The sequence below is a fragment of the Panthera tigris genome, chromosome B2, assembly GCF_018350195.1.
Source record: "Panthera tigris isolate Pti1 chromosome B2, P.tigris_Pti1_mat1.1, whole genome shotgun sequence".
Classification (NCBI taxonomy): Eukaryota; Metazoa; Chordata; class Mammalia; order Carnivora; family Felidae; genus Panthera; species Panthera tigris.
This window is the reverse complement of record NC_056664.1, coordinates 130,765,788-130,785,925: the sequence shown is the minus strand read 5'-3', so window position 1 is coordinate 130,785,925 and position 20,138 is coordinate 130,765,788. Positions and strand designations below refer to the sequence as shown.

General features: G+C 36.5%; 1 protein-coding gene and 1 pseudogene across 1 annotated transcript in view; one reads left to right on the top strand and one right to left on the bottom strand.

Annotated features, from left to right (window-relative positions):
• GRM1 (glutamate metabotropic receptor 1) overlaps positions 1-20,138 on the bottom strand; it is a 462,841-nt gene that overhangs the window by 309,139 nt on the left and 133,564 nt on the right. The window lies entirely within an intron of this gene.
• LOC107180680 lies at positions 11,373-18,800 on the top strand (annotated as a pseudogene).

Below are 20,138 nucleotides of genomic sequence, written 5' to 3'. Positions count from 1 at the left end.
AACCAAGTAATCTTGCCCTTTTGCCACATCAAGTTTCCAGGTATGTATTACAGGTGAGTGAATAAGAGGATGAATCTTGGAGGCAGATCAACCTGGTTTGAATCCTGGATCTTGATAAAGACATAGAGAGCCTTTAAAGTGCTTTCTTTAAGCTTTGGTTTCCTCTTGTGTAAAATGGGGATCACAATAGGCATCACAAAGACTTGTCATGATTATTAAATCATATGTGTTAATAAATACAAAGTTCCCAGACATACAAAAAGTTCAGGGAGTGGTGTCTATTTTTACTTTCCATCCATGCCTCTCCCAAGTTGTAGAATCTAAAATTGGACATGAGCTTTAGCAATGACCCAAGAGCTTTAGATTCCTTTATTTCCATGTTCCTATTTATAAAGCCCAATCTTGTGATTTTTTTTTTAACTACAGTGCTTTGCTCTCCATTCATGGTCACCTTGTTTCCAGGTTGTCCCTAATTTATTTTTTCTACCAGCCTTGAGCAAAGCAATTCCTCCCCTATTTTATTTTTGCACTTTGGGTACTTACATGCAATGCATTCAGAAGTCTATGTTTGTCTACATTGAATCTCTGTCACTGAGTCTTTTAAGTCATAACTGTCTCGTTGTATCTATTTTAGAGCTTTACACAATCACCCAGTTTGTTGTTTCTCTCACTCGAATCCTTTATAATATGGAGAAAGAAGTTAAGAGAAGAAAAAAACTGGTATAAAAATACAAAAGGAGATCATTATTCCTGCAGAAAAGCCACATTTTTCCATTTCAGTTTTCACGTGAAGGAAAGAGGTTCACAGAGGCAGCTCCTGTCACACCTGTCCACTCTTTCTGCCTATCTGGTTTTATATATACAAACAAACCTGGGAAGATTATATACAGCAACAACAAGTTCAGAATAAGTACCCCAATACACACACACACACACACACACACACACACACACTAAAATTATGTATATATTTTAATGATAACACAGTGCTGGCAAGAGTTCAAGGAAATAAGCACTCTCATATACTACCAATGGTAGCATAAACTGTTCCCATCTTTTTTGGTAAAAAATTTATAATATAGATGTTTTAAATCATATTTGTACTTCTTGACTCAAAAAATTAGTTTTCAGTAATTAATTTCGTTGCCACCAAGTTCTAGTTATAAGGATGTCCATCACAGCACGTAATTGGAAAACATAACAGAAACAAACAAAAAAAACCCTTGTGCTCTACCATAGAAGATTGGTTGAATAATTATTGTGTATTTACATTAAAAACACATGCAACCATTTCAAAGATGATGTAAAATTGTTTGATGTCATCAAAAATACTTATATTGTTAAGTACAAAAAAATTAAAAATAGTACACAAAGTGCAAAATTTTACATTTTAAAAGTACAATTTTTACTGTGTATTTACATTTATATAGAGAGAAAGTAAAGAATATGCATGAATTTTTTTTTTAATTTTATTTTTTAGTAGCGTCTGGTGCAAAGATGATTTCAGGAGTAGATGCCTTAGTGCCCCTTATGCATTTAGCCCATCCTCCCCTCCCACAACCCCTCCAGCAACCCTCAGTTTGTTCTCCATATTTATGAGTCTCTGTTTTGTCCCCATCCCTGTTTTTGCATTATTTTTGTTTCCCTTCCCTTATGTTCATCTGTTTTGTCTCTTAAAGTCCTCATATGATTGAAGTCATATGATTTTTGTCTTTCTCTGACTAATTTCACTTAGCATAATACCCTCCAGTTCCATCCACATAGTTATGCATGAAAATATTAACAGTGGTTTTCTGTAGATGGTAGAATCATATGTAATTATGTTTTTATATTTTTATTATCTTTGTCTTCTAACTTATCTACAATAATCATGAATTATTTTGTTAATAAAAATGATTGGAATAAAATACATATGGTACGGTTTTCATCTGAATATCATGCTAACCATAGCTATTATGGGGTATATGAGAAATTTTTTCAGAAGGGAAATGAGCCTCTCATAATGACAGCATAACAATATTTCTTCCTAAAAAAAAAAAAATAAGAAATACTAAGGCTATAATGAATGTCCATAGCAAAGTTGACCATAGACCTTGTGCTATTTCCTGAGATATCTAATCTACATATTTGGATTGAGAGAGCATGTGTAATACATATGGCTCTTATGTTTGGGACCCTGAAATGTGAAATGAGCTGCCCTAATTTATTAAGAAGTTTCTCTCTCCCCCCTCTCTCTCTCTCTTTAATATCTAATGAGATTTAGTCTGGGAGATGTAAATTTCCTCATCTACTGAGCTTCTGCCCTAACAAAAAGGTATAAAAGGCTCTGAACACCCTGTCTGCTGTAAACTTCCTACAAGCACTAGGCTACAGGGCTGGCCATCTCTTCTCCATGACAAGGAAGCACTTCAGGTTGAGACCAGGGTGGCTGGCCCCTTAAAGTCTCTCCCCTTTGAACAAAGGACTAGAAGCAGTGTGAATAATGCCTTAATATTATTTGGGCATTATTTCTAATAGGGAATAAAGTAAATAAAGCCTGTTTAACCAGTTTCCGTGTCTTGGTGTCTTGAACATTCTGTCTGAAGTTAAAACATATTGAAATATAGCTTGGCCCGGGAAGGGTAAACAACACTAATATTACCAGATCCTAAAGCAATGGTATAGGGTGAAAATTGATAGAGATACTATTATGTCTTAATCATCTTCTTTTAACTTCACTACACCCTTATTACCTCATTTGGCCATAGTTATCTCCATTCACAAAGGAATCTGAGACCTAACAACATAAAGCAACTTACCCAAAAATTGTCACAGCTGCAATTTGAATTCAGATATGTCCTGACTCTGAAGTCTATGGCTTTTAATTACCTACCCCCTGGCATAGTTGTTGTTTCAAACTCTAGTCGTTTCCTCCATATTACCCATTCGCGTATCCTTCCTCACTAAAAAATACCTGATTATGTCTGGGGTGACTGTGCATAGCCAAAAATATCTACTTTCCCATAGTCCCTTGTGGATAGAGATGCAGATGTGACCCAGTTCCAGACAAGGAGATTTAAGGCTAGGTGAGGCTTCTGGGAAATTTTTGAAAAGGTCAGATGGCACGCATGCTCCTGGGGCCTTTTTTTTTTCCCTTCTCTCTATGCCAGTAGATGAACCTGAGCCTGGAGGTGCAGCAGCCATGCAGTAACAGTGAGGGGTGAACTATGAGGAGGAAGCATACACATGAAGCCTGGGGCAGCAGAAGACAGAGCAGCCGGGTACCTGGTAGCATTCCTGTGCTTCATTCTGCTCCTGGACTCCCTTCCTCTGGATGCTTTCTTGCATAAGAATGAGAGATGAATCCGTACCTGCTAAGCCACCTTTAAGATGGTTTTCTACTATTTGCAGATGAACACATTCTTTTTGGTCCTCTATATGACATTACTGTAAAAATTCCAGGACAAGAGCCAGAAGTCTTGACTGTCTCTAGCTCTGACCTTGAACTGCTTATCATTCTGTCTTCTTTGCTCATGCTTAAAAGACAGGTTCATACCAGGCGATCTTTAAGTTTCCTTATAGCAAGAGCATTTGGTGATTCTAGAACAATATGAATCAGCACTCTTTCATAATCTAGACCTTCATGTCAAAACATATTTCCTATTCTCAGTACTCAGAGTAAGCATCTGCTTAGCAGAATTTTTTTCAACAGCTTCTTCTTCCCCAATCTGATCTTTTACAAGTGTATTACTGTAGGGGAGGAGAAAGTATTTGTTGTGTAATCATTTAACATGTAACTTGCCCGCAGGTTTATTTTTGCCAACTTTTAGGTGTAGAGTCACTGAAAATCAGAGAACTGCCTTGCAGAAACAGGCAAATGTGAGAAAACAAAGCTGCTTACACAACAAGCTCATTAGGTGAACCAGAAGGGGTAGAAAGACATACTGGTCAGTGTCACTGGACTGTTATTCATCAGAATCCAGGTGTTCCTTTACCCCTCCAAGGAGCTGCTTTTAGCCGCCTTTCGTTCAGCAGAATTAACCCAATCCTATTACTAAGTTCTTGGTTTCCTCCTATTAACCTATTTTTTTTACATCTTTTACATGATCAGTATAAAATTCCATTTAACTGAGTCAAATAGATTTTACCTTGAGTCAAAAGGAAGTTAGCCTATGGAGGAAGACTGTCTGTAATCCAAAGGACAAGCGAGCCTCCTGTAGTAAATGTAAGCAGACTAAAATCCCTTAAATTTGGAAAGGTTCTGTGAAACCTAACCAGGGTTTGGTTCTGCTTCTGTCTAGGACCGTGTGCAAACTCTGGGACTCCCCTGGGTTCCAGTTTCCTTTTCTGTAAAGTGAGCTTGTTGCACTGGATAATGTCTGACGTCTTCTACTATGAAGTTGTAAGGCTAGCCCTGGTATTATGCATCATGGTGAGAAAGCTTATTCCACACCACTCTGCATTATAGAACCTTCGTTTGACCTGTATTTCACTTGCATTCAAGTTATGCAGAAAAGCTTCCCAATGATGCAGCCAATACTGTTAGAGTAATATCATTTGTTTACAGGAGAGGTAGCATGGCAGAATGGTGGAAAGCAGGAACCCTGGAACCAGAGAGCCCTGAGCTCAAATTCTGATTTCCCATCTATTAGCTGTGGGACTTCAGGTAAGTCAGTTAATTTATCTGTGCTTTGGTTCATCTGTAAAATGGAAATAATAATAGTAACCACCTCTTAGAGTTGTTTTAAGAATCAAATGACTTGTTATATAAATGAATGTTAGAATAACGTAAGTACTATATGAGAGTTTATTATTTATTTGGCTAACATTTGTTGAGCTCTATGTGCTAAGCACCAGAAGCCCTTTACATCATTCTCTCCTTTTGCCCTCAGAAACCCACAGTGTACCATTTATCATATGATAAAACTGAGGCTTGGAAAAATTGCTACTATCTGCATACATGGGAAATAGGAGAGAAGGGAACTCAGCCCTGGCAGTCGGAGTCCAGAGCCTGCAATCTTATTTGACGTGCTGTAGGAGGACCAGATGCATGAGTACGGCCTGGAGGGATGAATCAGACAGGTCAGGGGGACTGCAAGGAAGGCTGTGTCTATGTGTGATGATGAACAAGGCAGAGTCATTGAGGTGCCAACTAAGCACACAACCAAGTAAATGTCACTGGGCATTTTATCTGCTCCTCAGGCCAGTGTATTTGGAATAAGGCCTACACACAATGCTATTAAAAGTGCTGGCAAAGGCCCATCTAGCCCAAGATGCTTCCTTCCCTGGTACCTGAAATTCTGCCATTAGCAAGACATGACTTTTCTCTTTCTACTGGAAAAAAAATGCTTCTGGAAGAGGTAACCTATTAAAGCCCTGACATCCTGATCTGATTTGGCTTAGCAGATCTTTCTGAAAGCAGTGGGCAGCTGGAAGGATCATGATGCCATGGAAATGCCAGGCTGCAAAGCAGAGCAGTACACAGAAGGCGACTTCTTAATTCTACAGCACACTGGGTCTCGGGTACTTTCCTGTGGTTATCCTTGGATCATATGCAAGCATGCACTGATGGTGAATAATTCTTTACATCTGTTATTTAAAATCTTCACAGTACATTTTGACAAGAAGACTACCAAGAGGGAACTGGATGGGCATTTAATGAGATGACAAACAAAGATGATACAGTTAATGGTAATGCTAGAGTTAAAACATACATAAATAAAATATGAAGAGTTTGCAAAGAATCTGAGTAGAAATCATCCACTGTAATTTCCTTTATCCATATGTGGTATCTGTTTCCTTATCCCTATGTGTTAACACAATGTATAATTTAATAGCTGAAAACTGAAAATGTGTCATGGTCCAGTTTCTCATTTTGATATGAAATCATCATCCATTTTCACCATTAAAAACCAAGAAAGGAAACATTATTTGTAAGAAGCCCATATTGGGAATCAAGCATTTTAGGTAAGCTTGGGCTATCACATTGCAGTGCAGAGTGAATGCTTTGCAGGCTTGCTTTCCTCTGAGCTGCCTTTCAATTTGAAGAGCTTTGAGTTGATGAACCACACAGGAACTGTTGATTAAGTTCTTCCTATGACACTTTGCCAAGATCTATGACAGCCAAATCACAACCATCCAATATCTCTGACTTATTATAGAGAAATGATAGCAGACATGTAGAAACTCAAATAAGCAACTCTCTGATCTCCATTTTCCTACCATCACGAGGGAACATAGAAAGATAAGTACCACATCCCAAGAATGGATATGATCTCTTTGTTGTTCAGTTATCTTCTAGCATGTGTGTGTCAGGCAGAGGGAGGCACTTATGGGCAAACACATGAATAGAAGAGAGTCCATGCACTTACAGGCAAACAAATGAATAGAAGAGAGTCCATGCACTAGATAAACTCAGGTCTGGAAGAATCAGACATGCAAAGGCATGATTGCATCACGTGGATGGTGCTGAAGTGCAGGCCAGAGGAAAGAGTATCCACACTCTGTTGGCAAGAATAGGAAAGGCTTCCCCAAGGAAGGAAAAGCTGTACTTGGTTTTAAAGAAGCTAAGTATTTTGATTCTGAAAGACCAGAAAGTTAAAGCATTAATACTATATCTTACACATTTGTCTGTTCCTTGGACCCATTCTAATACAAGAGTAATTATAGGTCTTTGTAGTTAACTAAAAAAAAAAAAAAGAATAAGAGAGGAATAAACAATAAAATGTATGACAATTCCAAATACATACATACACAGACACATACATGCATATAACTATGTGTGAACAATACACTAAAAAGTCGTCTTTAATGGAAACTAATTTAAATATATTTATATGCACATTAAAAATGAAACCATGCCTGGGGCACCTGGGTGGTTCAGTTGGTTGAGCGTCCAACTTCGGCTCAGGTCACGATCTCACAGCTTGTGAGTTCGAGCCCCACATCAGGCTCTGAGCTGACAACTCGGAGCCGGGGCCTGCTTCGGACTCTGTATCTCCCTCTCTCTCTCTGCCCCTAATCCACTCGCATTCTGTCTCCGTCTCTCTCAAAAATAAATAAACATTAAAAAAATTGCTTTAAAAAATGTAACCATGTGATTTCCTTACTCTTTCTCACCTATAACCTATCGGTTCCTTAATCTATGTTGAATCTATCCACTGTCATTACCTTAGTCCAGTCTTCATCGTCTCTGTCTCCAGGACTACTCTAAGTCTTCTGTGTAAAAGACACTCTTATTTCTCTCCAATCCATTCTCAACCCAGAAATTATGGCTATCTTAAACACAATTGGATCAACTCATTTACTGGCTCAGATCTCCTTAGTGGTTTCCCCTGACACTTAGGATGGAATCCAAAAGTCACATGGCCCTGTGTGACCTCCTGCTTCCTGCCATGCCCACTTCACTTCTTACCACTTTACCAGTCATTTCTGCAGCCACATGGGACCCTTTTTGTTTTCAAATGTATAAATCTCTCTTTGCTCAGAACCTTGACTCATTTGCTTCCCTCCATCTTTGTTAGACTTACTTCTTTTTCATCATTCAGGTTTGAGTTTCTCAGCTCTGTCTCTTACTCATGGACATCTTCCCTAACCACCTGATATAAAGTGACCCCCATGTTAGCTCCATCACCACACCCTGTTTATTTCCTTCATAGCACTTATGGTGAGATATGGATAAATGTGTAACCATATATATATATATATATATATATATATATATATATATATATTGGTGTGGCTATTTGCTTAATGCCTGTATACCCCATTACTGTGTATACTTGTGAAGGTAAGGGCCACGTCTGTATCACCTTTGTCCAGTTCAGTGCATGGGCAATGTTTCAACTCAATAACTTGTTGGACAACTCACGAGTATGGACCAATTCATGTAGCAACTATATGATTAGTCTGCCTGATAAAAACTCTTTATCCCATTGAAATATGATTATATTGGATTACAAGTCCCAAAGGAATTCAGGAGGTATGTATCACTGCCCTTTAGCATTTTATATATATAATATTTTATGTGTATAATTTTAGAGCACAGGCAATCTTAGAGATTACCTTATCTCTAACCCTTATTTTATAAGTGGACTTCAAAAAAATGAAGAAAATCGCCATGGTGACAAAGAAATTTAGTGGCAGCACCACATCAAAACCTAGGGCTCCTCATTTTGGGGACAGCAATCTCTCTACCACATAGCCCTATAAAATAGAATTGTACATTACCGTTCAGAATGCTCCACACATGCAAAAAGTGACATGCAGGGGAAGAAAACTAGTCTTGAAATTTACTTTAAGATCATAGCATTCTGTGGCAGTGGGAACACATTTATTCTCAGCCACTGCTCAATGAAATAATCAATGAAATGTGTGCTGTCCTCCCAGTTCCCAAGTTTTAATTGATTAAATAGCTACTTAGAAGAGTAGACAGTGTTTACTTTTTCTAATTCTGGAAACAATATATAATGTCTTCATAGAGTTATTATGAAGCTAACTTTCTTCTAGGGAGAAACAATAGCCCTTGGGGGAAAGAGCTCACTAGGGCCTTCAGTTTACTCTAGGCTGGCTAGAAAAGTGGCAACAATTTTGATCTGAGTTCATCAGTAGTGATAACAGTGATAATTCCACTCTAAGAAGAATTAGTTAATGAGAAAGTTGAAGAGCATGACAGCAGATATATTTTTACTCATATATTTATTTCCTTCATGTAATTAGAAGGAACTTCAGAAAGAATTTAGCCCAACAAATGCATTTCTGCACAACATTACAGTCTGAGCTTGGGTAAAATCTCTTGCTTCTTAATATTAAACCTCGCAGAAATTAATTGCCTCCTTTCTTAGACTTTTCTAAGTGAAATTAATGTTGACTTAATACGGAAAATAAGATTATCTAAAGCTTTACCTCTGAAAACACCGAATAACTTCATCATTAAGAAAATATAGTAGAAGGTGAGTTCATTGAGGGAAAAAATAGCTTATCACAATGTTTCCTTTAAATCTTAACATAGTATTGGGAGTTAACTACCATGAAAATATAAAAAACTTTAAAAATATAAAACCAAACAAATTCATTTTCAACTATTCAACATTTACTTTCTCTTGACTATGATATATTCATCACCTGTTATTCTTTAAAAAAACTTTATGATTTACTTCCGTTATTGCTTATTTAAATTTAAAACATAAATGTCATAACTAATAAGTGCACTGACTGATACAATGCCTTATAAAGTTCTTTGTATTTTTCTTTGAAAAAAAGAAGGAAGAGAGGGAGGAAGGGAGGAAGGTAGGAAGAAAGGGAGAAGAAAGGGATGGGGAAGAGAGGAAAACTAAACTCTAGAGCCTTAGGAAACAACAGTGCAAATATAATCAACCCTTTTTTTTAACTTGTTCTCAAAATCTTGAGCCATAGCAGTGTAATTCAACTATATTACGGTAGAATTCTCCATGACTTCTAGTTACCTGAATTATCCTAATTATACACTGAAGCAGCATCAGGATTGAATATCGACAGCCAACATTTCTCTTCCCATAATTGCCTTGCTAAAGCCAATATACCTGAAATCTTACAGTCTGACCACCAGAAATGTCTAGATTGCAAAATGGATGCCTGTGCCCTAACTGATCTTTTTGCTCTGGATAGGAAAAGGAAAAAAAAAAAAAAACCTCCTGGCATCTGTGACTTTAGCTTTAAGCATCTGGGTTCCAGACAAACCATGATCCTAAACTGATAACCCAAGTTCCCTCAGGAGTCAGAAAATCCCAACCCACACAAAAAATCAATCGGGGCCCTTTCTGTTGCAGAAGAAGCTTCTGCAATATGGTGACCCTAATGCTGGCCATACAAGACAGTCCTGGACTAGAGTTTAAGACCTTTAACAACATGCAGTTATCATTCAAACATGACCTTCTGTCCCAAACAGGCATGGAGTGGCCAAACTTAAGTAGCAACGAAGTTTGAGGTTCAGTTCGAGGGGAACCAGGGACCACATCCTTGCCACCTTCCCAGGTTACTCTTTGCAGCCTCTCTCAGCATACTACAGAAACACCCCAAGGAAAGTCCTGGCTTTGTCCTGCCAACAACCTATTCCCTGTAAGCTTCAAGTGGAACAGATGGGGAGTGGTGTTGAAAAGAGTAATTGACATTAATTTCCCTGTCACACGTACACTCATATACACACATGGGCTTTCTTGGTCTTGTTTAATGAAACAACTACACTTCAATAAATCCATATATCCTGAATCATAAGCCTCTGCTAGTTTGAAACCAGTCACTGTTTCTGGTGGCTGCTTCTCATGCAATGCAAGCTGTAGGATCATGAGGAATGTTATCTTCTGTTTTCCTTCCTGTGCTACACACATATTACCATTTGGTTAAATATTAATGGGTGACAAAAAGAACATTTCAACCTAAATATTTAACCTCCAAAATAAAATAAAAAGTCTTTCACCTCAATTCTGTCACTCTTTAGGGTTGTATAAACAACTCAAATGAAAACATCAGAGAAAAAAAACACTCCATATTATTATTTATTCTGAAAGGTCATTAAGTTTCTAGAAGTCACAACTAAAAATTCCAGGAATACATAAGGGAGTTGGTCCATATAAAACCTAAGGCTTATCATAGCTTTAACCTTCTCTGATTCCATAATGGAAATACAGGGCATGGCCAAAGATGCTAGAGTAGGGAACAGAATGATCAGTGGGTACAAGAGAAAAGAGGACTCTCAGAGGTTTTACCTTCTGGAAACATCAAAAAACATCAAAAAATTCCATTCTATTATCATTTATTAAATTAATTTTGTAACCTACTCAGACACATGTATACTGTACTAAATCTTAACTATTAATATTTCTGAAAATGTTCCCCAAATTTTTTTTCTTAAAATGACTAAATTTGCATAGCAAATTTATAATTCACAAAGTTCTTTCAGGTATATTATCTTATTTAATTCTGAAAACATTCTGCTATTTGAGGATTGAGAATGCATGAACTCTAGAAACCTGGGTTCAAATCTTGACTCTTGATGTAAAACTCACAATGCCTCATTTTCGTCATCTATAAAATCAAGACAATAACAGCACCAACCTGAGTGTTCTCGTGATAAATTAAATGAGGCAATATATGTGTGTAAATCACTTAACATTTGATGTCAATTAAGTATTCAATAAATATGTGTTATTATTATTCTTGTGGCAGATTGTATTTTCTAAAGAAACTGAAACGTTTGTCTTATAGAATGACATTGGCACTTCTCTATTGAGAAATGTAGTCTGTGTTCTCTCCCCCTTGAAATGACCTTGTTTGACTTCTGAAGCCAAGCTAGAAGTGTGATTCAGCTTTGCCTGGTTATCTAGGGATACTTGCCCTTGGAAACCAGCTACCACACCATGAGGACGCCAAGTAGCCATGTGGAGACAGCATGTGTAGATGTTCAGCCACAGCCAGAGGTCCTAGCAGACAGCCAGCATCAATCACCAGACCAGTGAGTGAACAAGGTCCCAGATCATTCTAGCCTCCAGCCTTTGATCCACTGCATCTGATGCCAACTCGAGAAGAGACAAGCTGTCCCCACTGAACCCCACCCAAATGCAGATTCATGAAAAAACTTAACTTTGTTACTTTAAGCCACTAAATTTCAGGAAACTGAATCTTGCCCAAGATGACACAGCTATTAAGAGGCAACAAGTGAACTCAAATGCAGATTTTTTGGTTCCAAATCATGTTCTCTTTCCATAATTTAAAATTTGGAAAGTCGTCTTACTCAAGAATATCCTCAGCATATGCCAGGCTCATTGTCACATCATGGGTCGATATTATCCCATCTCTGATCACTTGAACCCAGATGGTCATGGGCAACAGCACCTGTGTTCACCAAGGGCTGCCTTTCTGGTTACTTTCTTGGCTCCTGAGATAGGGACTTCTGTTTCAGCTTCTGACCTTCTCCTTGTTTGGCTACCAGTTTAGACTGCCTTTTGTGACTTCTGAACCTGAAATAATAATGCATCAATAATATGGCCACTAGGCCATCACCTGAAGGTTCAGGCACATAAAAGCTCCTCTGTTAGTCTTAGCCTGCAGAACCTTCTGTACAGGCCCAGCTCTTCCCACCATTTCTTCCCATTGAAATAAGTACCTACAAATCTACAATCAGTAACATAGTGTTGTGAAATGTAACTATGCTTCTCAAATGAAAACTAATGTTAACTCCTGAGCCAAGGAAAATTTAACATGGAGCTAATGAAGCCTTAAGCATCAGAAGCTCCTCATTTACAGGGGCTCCTTCCAAGACTCTGGAAGTGGCCATAGCAATGTACTTACAAACATATATTTTCATTACAGTTGCCAAGTGCAATATAATTTTTTTCTTAAAGAAGACACAATGGAATACTACTTGGCAATGAGAAAGAATGAAATATGGCCTTTTGTAGCAACGTGGATGGAATTGGAGAGTGTGATGCTAAGTGAAATAAGCCATACAGAGAAAGACAGATACCATATGGTTTCACTCTTATGTGGATCCTGAGAAACTTAAGAGAAACCCATGGGGGAGGGGAAGGGAAAAAAAAAAAAAAAGAGGTTAGAGTGGGAGAGAGCCAAAGCATAAGAGACTGTTAAAAACTGAGAACAAACTGAGGGTTGATGGGGGGTGGGAGGGAGAGGAGGATGGGTGATGGGTATTGAGGAGGGCACCTTTTGGGATGAGCACTGGGTGTTGTATGGAAACCAATTTGACAATAAATTTCATATATTAAAAAAAAAAAAAAAAAAAAAAGAAGACCCTCCAAATCAGACCCAGCAACCTTGAATCTGCCTCTCTTCCTGAGAGTGGCTTAGTCAAAATGGATCACCCACTGCAGCTATTAACTTCTGTTAATAGCTTCTGTTTCAACTTAAAACAATTTCATAGCAGCAAAGTTAGAGAGATTTCTTTAGAATGAGCTTAAAACTTTCTTCAATAGTAAAGGTTATTGGAGCTTTTCAAATTAAGGAATAAAATTACGATTTCAATAACGAAATACACAGGGGAATCTATCGCTTCTCCCCCAATGATTACAAATTAAAGTGATATGAAGCAACTAATGAGAGATTTAGAAGCATACTCGAGGATTTAAAAATTCTTCTGTAACAGATCAGTTTGAAATAAATTTTTAATTCAGAGATTAGTTTGATGCCAGGTTTCAGCACATTTTAAAAAATGATCTTAGCTCCATTTGAGCCAACAAAATTGATAAATTTGTTAAAGTTTAAACGATATACAGTGTGCTTTTTTTTAAACATATGTAAAACATGTGTTTTTTAAAAACATGTTTTTAAAACATGTGTAGGGATGCCTGGGGGGCTTAGTCGGTTAACGTCCGACTTCAGCTCAGATCATGATCTCGCAGTTTGCCAGTTCGAGCTCCGCATCGGGCTCTGTGCTGACAGCTCAGAGCTTGGAGCCTGCTTTGGATTCTGTGTCTTCCTCTCTCTCTGCCCATCCCCTGCTCATGTTCTGACTGTCTCTCTCTCAAAAATAAACATTTTTTAAAAAATTAAAATATGTGTATATTTGTGCACAAACATCCATGTGCCAAAAAGATATAGAAAATCAATGTCAAAAAGTTACAGTAAATATCTATTGGCAGTGAGATGTTTTTTCCTTTATATTTTCCCCTATTTTACAAAATTTTTATAGTGAATGTGGACTATGTTTTTAATAAAAAATATAAAATAAATTTTCATTGTCAAGAATCCTTTTATTTCAAGAGGTGGTTCAAATACAATTATATTTGCATTTAATTTAGGCTTCATTAAGACTTAATTCAGTTTCCCCAGTTTGGGTCAACTTTTGATCCCTCTGTTATAAGAAGCTTCCCTACAGATCTATACAAAAATATAAAGTAGCAACTTTTTGCAGCTGAAAATTATTTTTCTCTCATTTCTGGCTTCAGTATAACTAGAAATGGGTAGGGATGTATCCATTCTTCAGAATTTAAAGGTATTAAATTAAAAACAAGGATGATTAGAAAACAACCCGAACTTTAAGCAGCTAAGACAAATACTCTCATCAGTTGAGTTAAATCATGAATTCATTTTCACACAATTTTTTGATTTCCATTTACTTTTAAACATTTCCAGAATAGGCTGCTTCCTTCAAGAATCAGGTGATAAAATGAAGGAGTAATTCACCACTAATTAGGAGTCTGAGTAAGTGAATTAGAAAAAAAAAACTGGGAACATATGCCAAGTATGATAAGCACTCACATAAATAGCAACTCCAAATGGAGAACAGAGGAAAAAATAAAAGAGCTTAGTTGCTTAAAGAAGCTACAAAAGGTGATAACGACAAGATTATTAGCCTAGCCTCAGATAAATTTAGAAGATAGACCTAAACTCTCTATCTATACATTACAACTTCGATTTATAATATAATGATGACAACTAGAAAGAAAAAATAATAATAATGAAAGGGAGAAGGGAGGAGGGTAGAGGAGGGGGGAAGAGAAGTGAAGAGAGAAAGGAGAGAAGGAGAGAGAGAAGGCAGAGAGGGAGAGAAAGAAGGGAGGAAGAAAAAAGGGGGAAATTATCCCTACGGTCTAAATACCAACTGTACCCCCAAAAAGACTATGCAAATGGCCAAAAATGGCCAGAAAATAGATAAAGTTGTATACAATAACTAAATTAAGACACAATGTTGTCTGTGCATATTTAATTGTCTCAAGTGAAATAATATCAATTAAAAATAAAATAAAGTTAACTGTTTTGTGGATGGGGGTGGTGATGATGTATTTTTGTCACCCTTTCTTTCACAGAGCATATAAGAACAGCATCTATTCTAATTTCATGATTTGGCAAGTGGCAATTATCAAAGGTAAGTTACAGAGAAATATAAAAAGTCGCTTGGACCATTCTTAAAACTCAAATCCATAAGGAGTGACAGCAAGTTACACAATGTTAAAGCATTTTAAAGAATTCTTTTGTCACTTAAATGATGTCAGTAGCATTAGATAATTAACATAATTTTACTCACATCGCTAATAAATAGTTTCATCTTTTTGTTTAAATAATGAGCTGGAGTTTTACATTTTTCCTTATTTCAATAAACGTAAGTAATTTTTCTCTCCTCAGACCTCTGTGGCCATTAATGCAACCTGAACAAATTTACTGGACTAAACTCTCTGAATTATAAATGACCACAGACGAGTTGTTAAAAAGATAAGCAAGTATTTAAGGTTACAAGGGGACCAAAAATGCTCAGTGCCCCCGTTCTTCGTCCCTATTCATGACTATGATCATTGAACTGTTGTGTGTTTATTTTTCAGAAATGTTTATCATACTATGGCCAAACCTTTATTCCACAGAAAGATGTGTAGCTGATACTTAGATCATGGAAATAATTGTTGCCAACACAACAATGATAGACATATAGATATAAATGTTGATAAACACATACCTTTAGTAATGTATTATAGTGATTGCTGTCTCCGAAGGGATAAGGAAAATGGACACCAGAATGAAATAATTGGAGAAATTAAACATTTAGTGGATTGAGACAATCTCTTCCAAAGTCAATGCAAATATTTAATGTCTTCTTTGAAATCTGTGATGTGGAAAATATTACATACACCTGTAGTCTTTAGCCAAATTATGAAACCATAAAACTTAACATTTTAAGTAATGCTATGAAGTCTCCAGTGTCCTATATTTAAATTAATTTATTCTTTTGAAAAATATGGCTTTGGAAAGCATTGGGTTGATTAAAATCATTTACTGGTTCAAGTTTCCCAGGCATTTGCTTTTTAATCTGTAAAATAGAAAAATAACTTGATTTCTTTTTTTTTTAATTTTTTTAACGTTTATTTATTTATTTTGAGAGAGGGAGGAGGGGGAAGGAAGGGGAAGAAAGAGAGGGAGAGGAAGAATCCCAAGCAGACTCCACACCATCAGCCCAGGAGCTGCTGTGGGCCTCCATCCAGGAACCGTGAGATCATGACTTGAGCTGAAACCAAGATTCTAATGCTTAACCGACTGAGCCACCTAGGCACCCCGAAAAATAATATTGAATTTCTACAGTTATTAAGATATTGAAAAATGTGTGCAAAGCACGTGGCACAGTACCTGACACTTAATATTTTTGAAACAATATTTCAAAGCTTAAACTAAAAGAAAAATGACACATTTTGTAAAATAAACTATGCTGACTCCTCAGAACTAAGAAATTTTTTTTGTGCTAATACTAAAAACTGAGTTTTTTTCTGCTTTGTGATGGATATCTGAGCATATGTATTAATCTTTCCTACTTCCCAGGATGCCACTCAAAGAACACAAGAGATTTAAAAATAAAAATGAATCCATGGTAGCACGAGAAACCTGGGAAGGGTGCCAGCCACAGACCAGAACAGTGGGGAATTTCTAGAAGACACAGGCAGATGGGTTCATATTGATGGTAAAATCTCACAGAGCTGAACCTATAGCACCAAAAAGGCACAAGAGAAGACTACTAAAGAAGTGAGTGTTCCCCTCAGAATCCAAGAAGAACACCAAGATCAAAGACAGCAGGGACTAGAAGCACAATTGGGGAGTGGAATGGTGAGCTGCAAAATTACTGTACTGCTGAGTATACCTAAGCCTCCTGACTAATGCCTCAAAAAGAGCTCTCTAAATAAAATGGAAGTTCTGCCAAAAGAATTTTACAGAAGTTATTGGGACAAAAGAAAGATAATACCACGTGGTGCTTCAGGTAACTTCTAGTTCCCTTATGAACACGCATCCTCTACATCTATTAAGCAAGCTCTTGAGTAATCTAGAAGCAATATCTTCTGGTCACAACCATGCACCCTCTCTCCAGCCAAATCTTTATGAACAGAATTTAAATTCACTCACCGAAGGAATTATTTTCTTCACATTTTCTGGGAAATCATCTCTAGCTATCATTACTTGCCAATCTCAGACCTCAATTATAAATACAAATATTTCAGAAAAGCCAATAATGTGAAAACAGTTGTTGGACTAAGCCAAGGAACTAACATCTTCAAAAACAAAGTTGATATATCATAGAAGTTTAAAATAAATAGAATTCTTAGAAACTTTAAGAGATGTTACATCCACAAAAATTAATGAAGATACTAGAAAAAAGAAGTAATTGAATATGTTCATGGCATTGATTGCAGTGATGGTTTCACTTACCTCCAAACTCACCAAGTTGTATACATTAAATATGTAGAGCTTTTTGTGTATCGATCATACCTCAACAAAGTGGGTTTTTTTTATTAAAACTAAGATTGCTCAAATGACAAATTTAAGTAAAAAAATCAGAAAGATACAGGCTTAAAGCTGAATTAGTGAACTTCAAGACCTTGCTGAGAAGCCCTCCCATCTTCAATGCAGCAGAACAAAAAGATGAGAAATATTGAGACAGAAGAACAATCCAGAAGACCTAACATCTACCTAATAAGAAAGAGGTAAGAAGTAGAAAACGATGAAGAAAATAATACAGGAAAATTTACTTGAACTGATGAAGTCCCAAATTTTCAGAGAGGAATTACTTGAATTTTCTCCAAGGGTTTTGTAGTAGGCATAGGGTAAATTGTGGAATATAATCTAGATGCCATCCAACAAAATTTGTGAATTCCAAAGACAAAGAATAAAACCTGTAATCTTACCAATGAAGGAAAAATGTTTGCAAAAAAAAATCTGAAATCAGACTATCATCAGAATTATTACATCATCTTAAAATTAAGAGTCTGGGGTGTCTGGGTGGCTCAGTTGGTTAAATGTCCAACTCTTGATTTAGGCTCAGGTCATGATCTCACGGTTCATGAGATAGAGCCCCTGATTGGGATTCTCTCCTTCTCTCTCTGCTTCTCTCTCTCTCTCTCTCTCTCTCTCTCTCTCTCCCAAAATAAATAAATAAACTTTTAAAAAAAAGATTTATCTCTCCTCAGAAAATACTCTCAGATGACTTTCCAGGTAAGTTTTTTTAAAACTACAGGCTTCAAACAATAGTTAAGAAGTGAAGATTAGTATACTTTATATTTGATTCTAGAAAAGAATTCAAAACTGATCACAAAGTGAGAAAAATGTAATACACACATGCATGTACACGTGTGCGTGCACACACACACACACACACACACTCGCACTATACTATGGATTTTTATCTCTTCTGGAAAACAGATGTAAAATTCCTAAACATAATATCTGAGTGAACAAAATATAGAAGGATATTAAAAGAAAATATTATTCAATTGCCAAGCAGGATTTATTCTAGAAGTAAAAGAGTCATCCAATGTTAAAAAATGTATTAAGAGTCTGTGTGTTAACTATTTAATTACATGATCATCCTAACATGAGGGAGAAGTCTGTGATAAAATTGAAGACTTGTTCTTGAGTTTTAAGAATTACACTACGTACTTGCACACTGGTTTCCCTCTCCTACAATACCTCGTGCTCTTCCTTCCCAGACAGAGCAGGTAGAAAGGCTCCCACAAAGAAGAGTGGTGAGAAGAATAAGGGCCACTCTGCCACCAACAAGGTAATGACCAGATAATACACCATCAATATTCTCAAGTACATCCATGGAGTGGGTTTCAAGAAGCATGCCCCTGGTGCACTCAAAGAGATCCAGAAATTTGCCGTAAAGGAGATGGGAACTCTAGATGTGCTCATTGACACCAGGCTCAACAAAGCTGTCTGGGCCAAAGGAAATGAGGAATGCTGCTTACTGTATCCACATGAAGTTTTCCAGAAAACACAGCAAAGATGAAGATTCACCCAACAAGCTCTATATGTTGTTTACCTATATACCTGTCACCACCTTCAAATATCTACAGTGAATGTGGACAAGAACCAATCACTGATTGTCAAATAAAGGTATAAAACTACAAATTAATTAATTAATTAATACAAATAAATTATACCAAAGTTAAAGATAGATGAAATGTCTCATAAATTGATGAATGGTATCTATCAAATACAAATAAACACATTAAGAGGTTAACACTGAAAACACTTTAAATAAAGACATCTATTATCAATGTAATTATGTAGAATTGTTCATAGCTAATGCAAAAGACAAAAAAAGAGATGAATCATTAAACATTAGCTGGTAGGCAACAAAAGTCATTTTGCAGACTGTCTTGTTTACTAGTTAACAGAGAGATAAACCAGAAAACTAGTTAGAACTAAAACAAAGGCACACAACAGTTGCCAGATACAAGATCATCCAACCAAAATCAGCAACTCTTCTAATAACCAATTAATAAATGGTATGAAAAAATATGAAAAAACTCTAATTCTAAATTCTAATCTAAAATCTAATTCTAAATTCAAATCTAAAATTACTAGGAATCAACCGGACAAAAAATGTGCCAGACCTATATGAATGGGAAGACACATTACAAAATTGTAGCTTAATTTTCATTGCCTTTGTTTTACTGAAATTTGGTAGTTAGTGCCAAAATTAGTTTGAAGAATAAGCAGACGATATAATCAAGTAATAGGGAGAACAAATAATGGGAAGTGATGGCATGTTGCATATGAAGTTACAACTGGATCAACACAACTACAGTACTGGCTCCCATTTGTTGACAACTTCCTACGTGCCAAGCACTGCTCTAAATTTGAGATACAACACACACGCGCACACACACTTACTTAATCCTCAGAACAACCCTATGACTATTATCACCATTTTAAGATGAGGAAATTGGCCACAGAGAAGTTAAGTAGTAGTGTCACCTTGGACATACCTTTAAAGTCTATAGGATTGATGGAAGTCACTCAGTCTTCTCTATCTCAACAGCAACTGTCTTGATAATAGAACTTTTGACTGGAACTATAACCTTAGTATCTGAAATGCAGATTTTCTGGGTTGTTGAAAGAACCTTCATGTACTTTAGTCCCTAGTCATGCGATTGATAAATTGATACATTTTCAAGGAAAAATAAAGACCCGAGCATATCTTCAGTATCCAAAGTATTGGAATGATGCCTGAACAATAAACCTGAACACTAAGTTTCTGGCATAAAGCATCTTATTATTTATGTATTTTCCTACATACTATTCTAAAATAGAATACCAATGAAAAATTTGTATGAGGATTACATGAGAATATATGTGATTTACATAGTTTATTTATTGGCTGAATAAATAAATAATACCATTACCCAAAC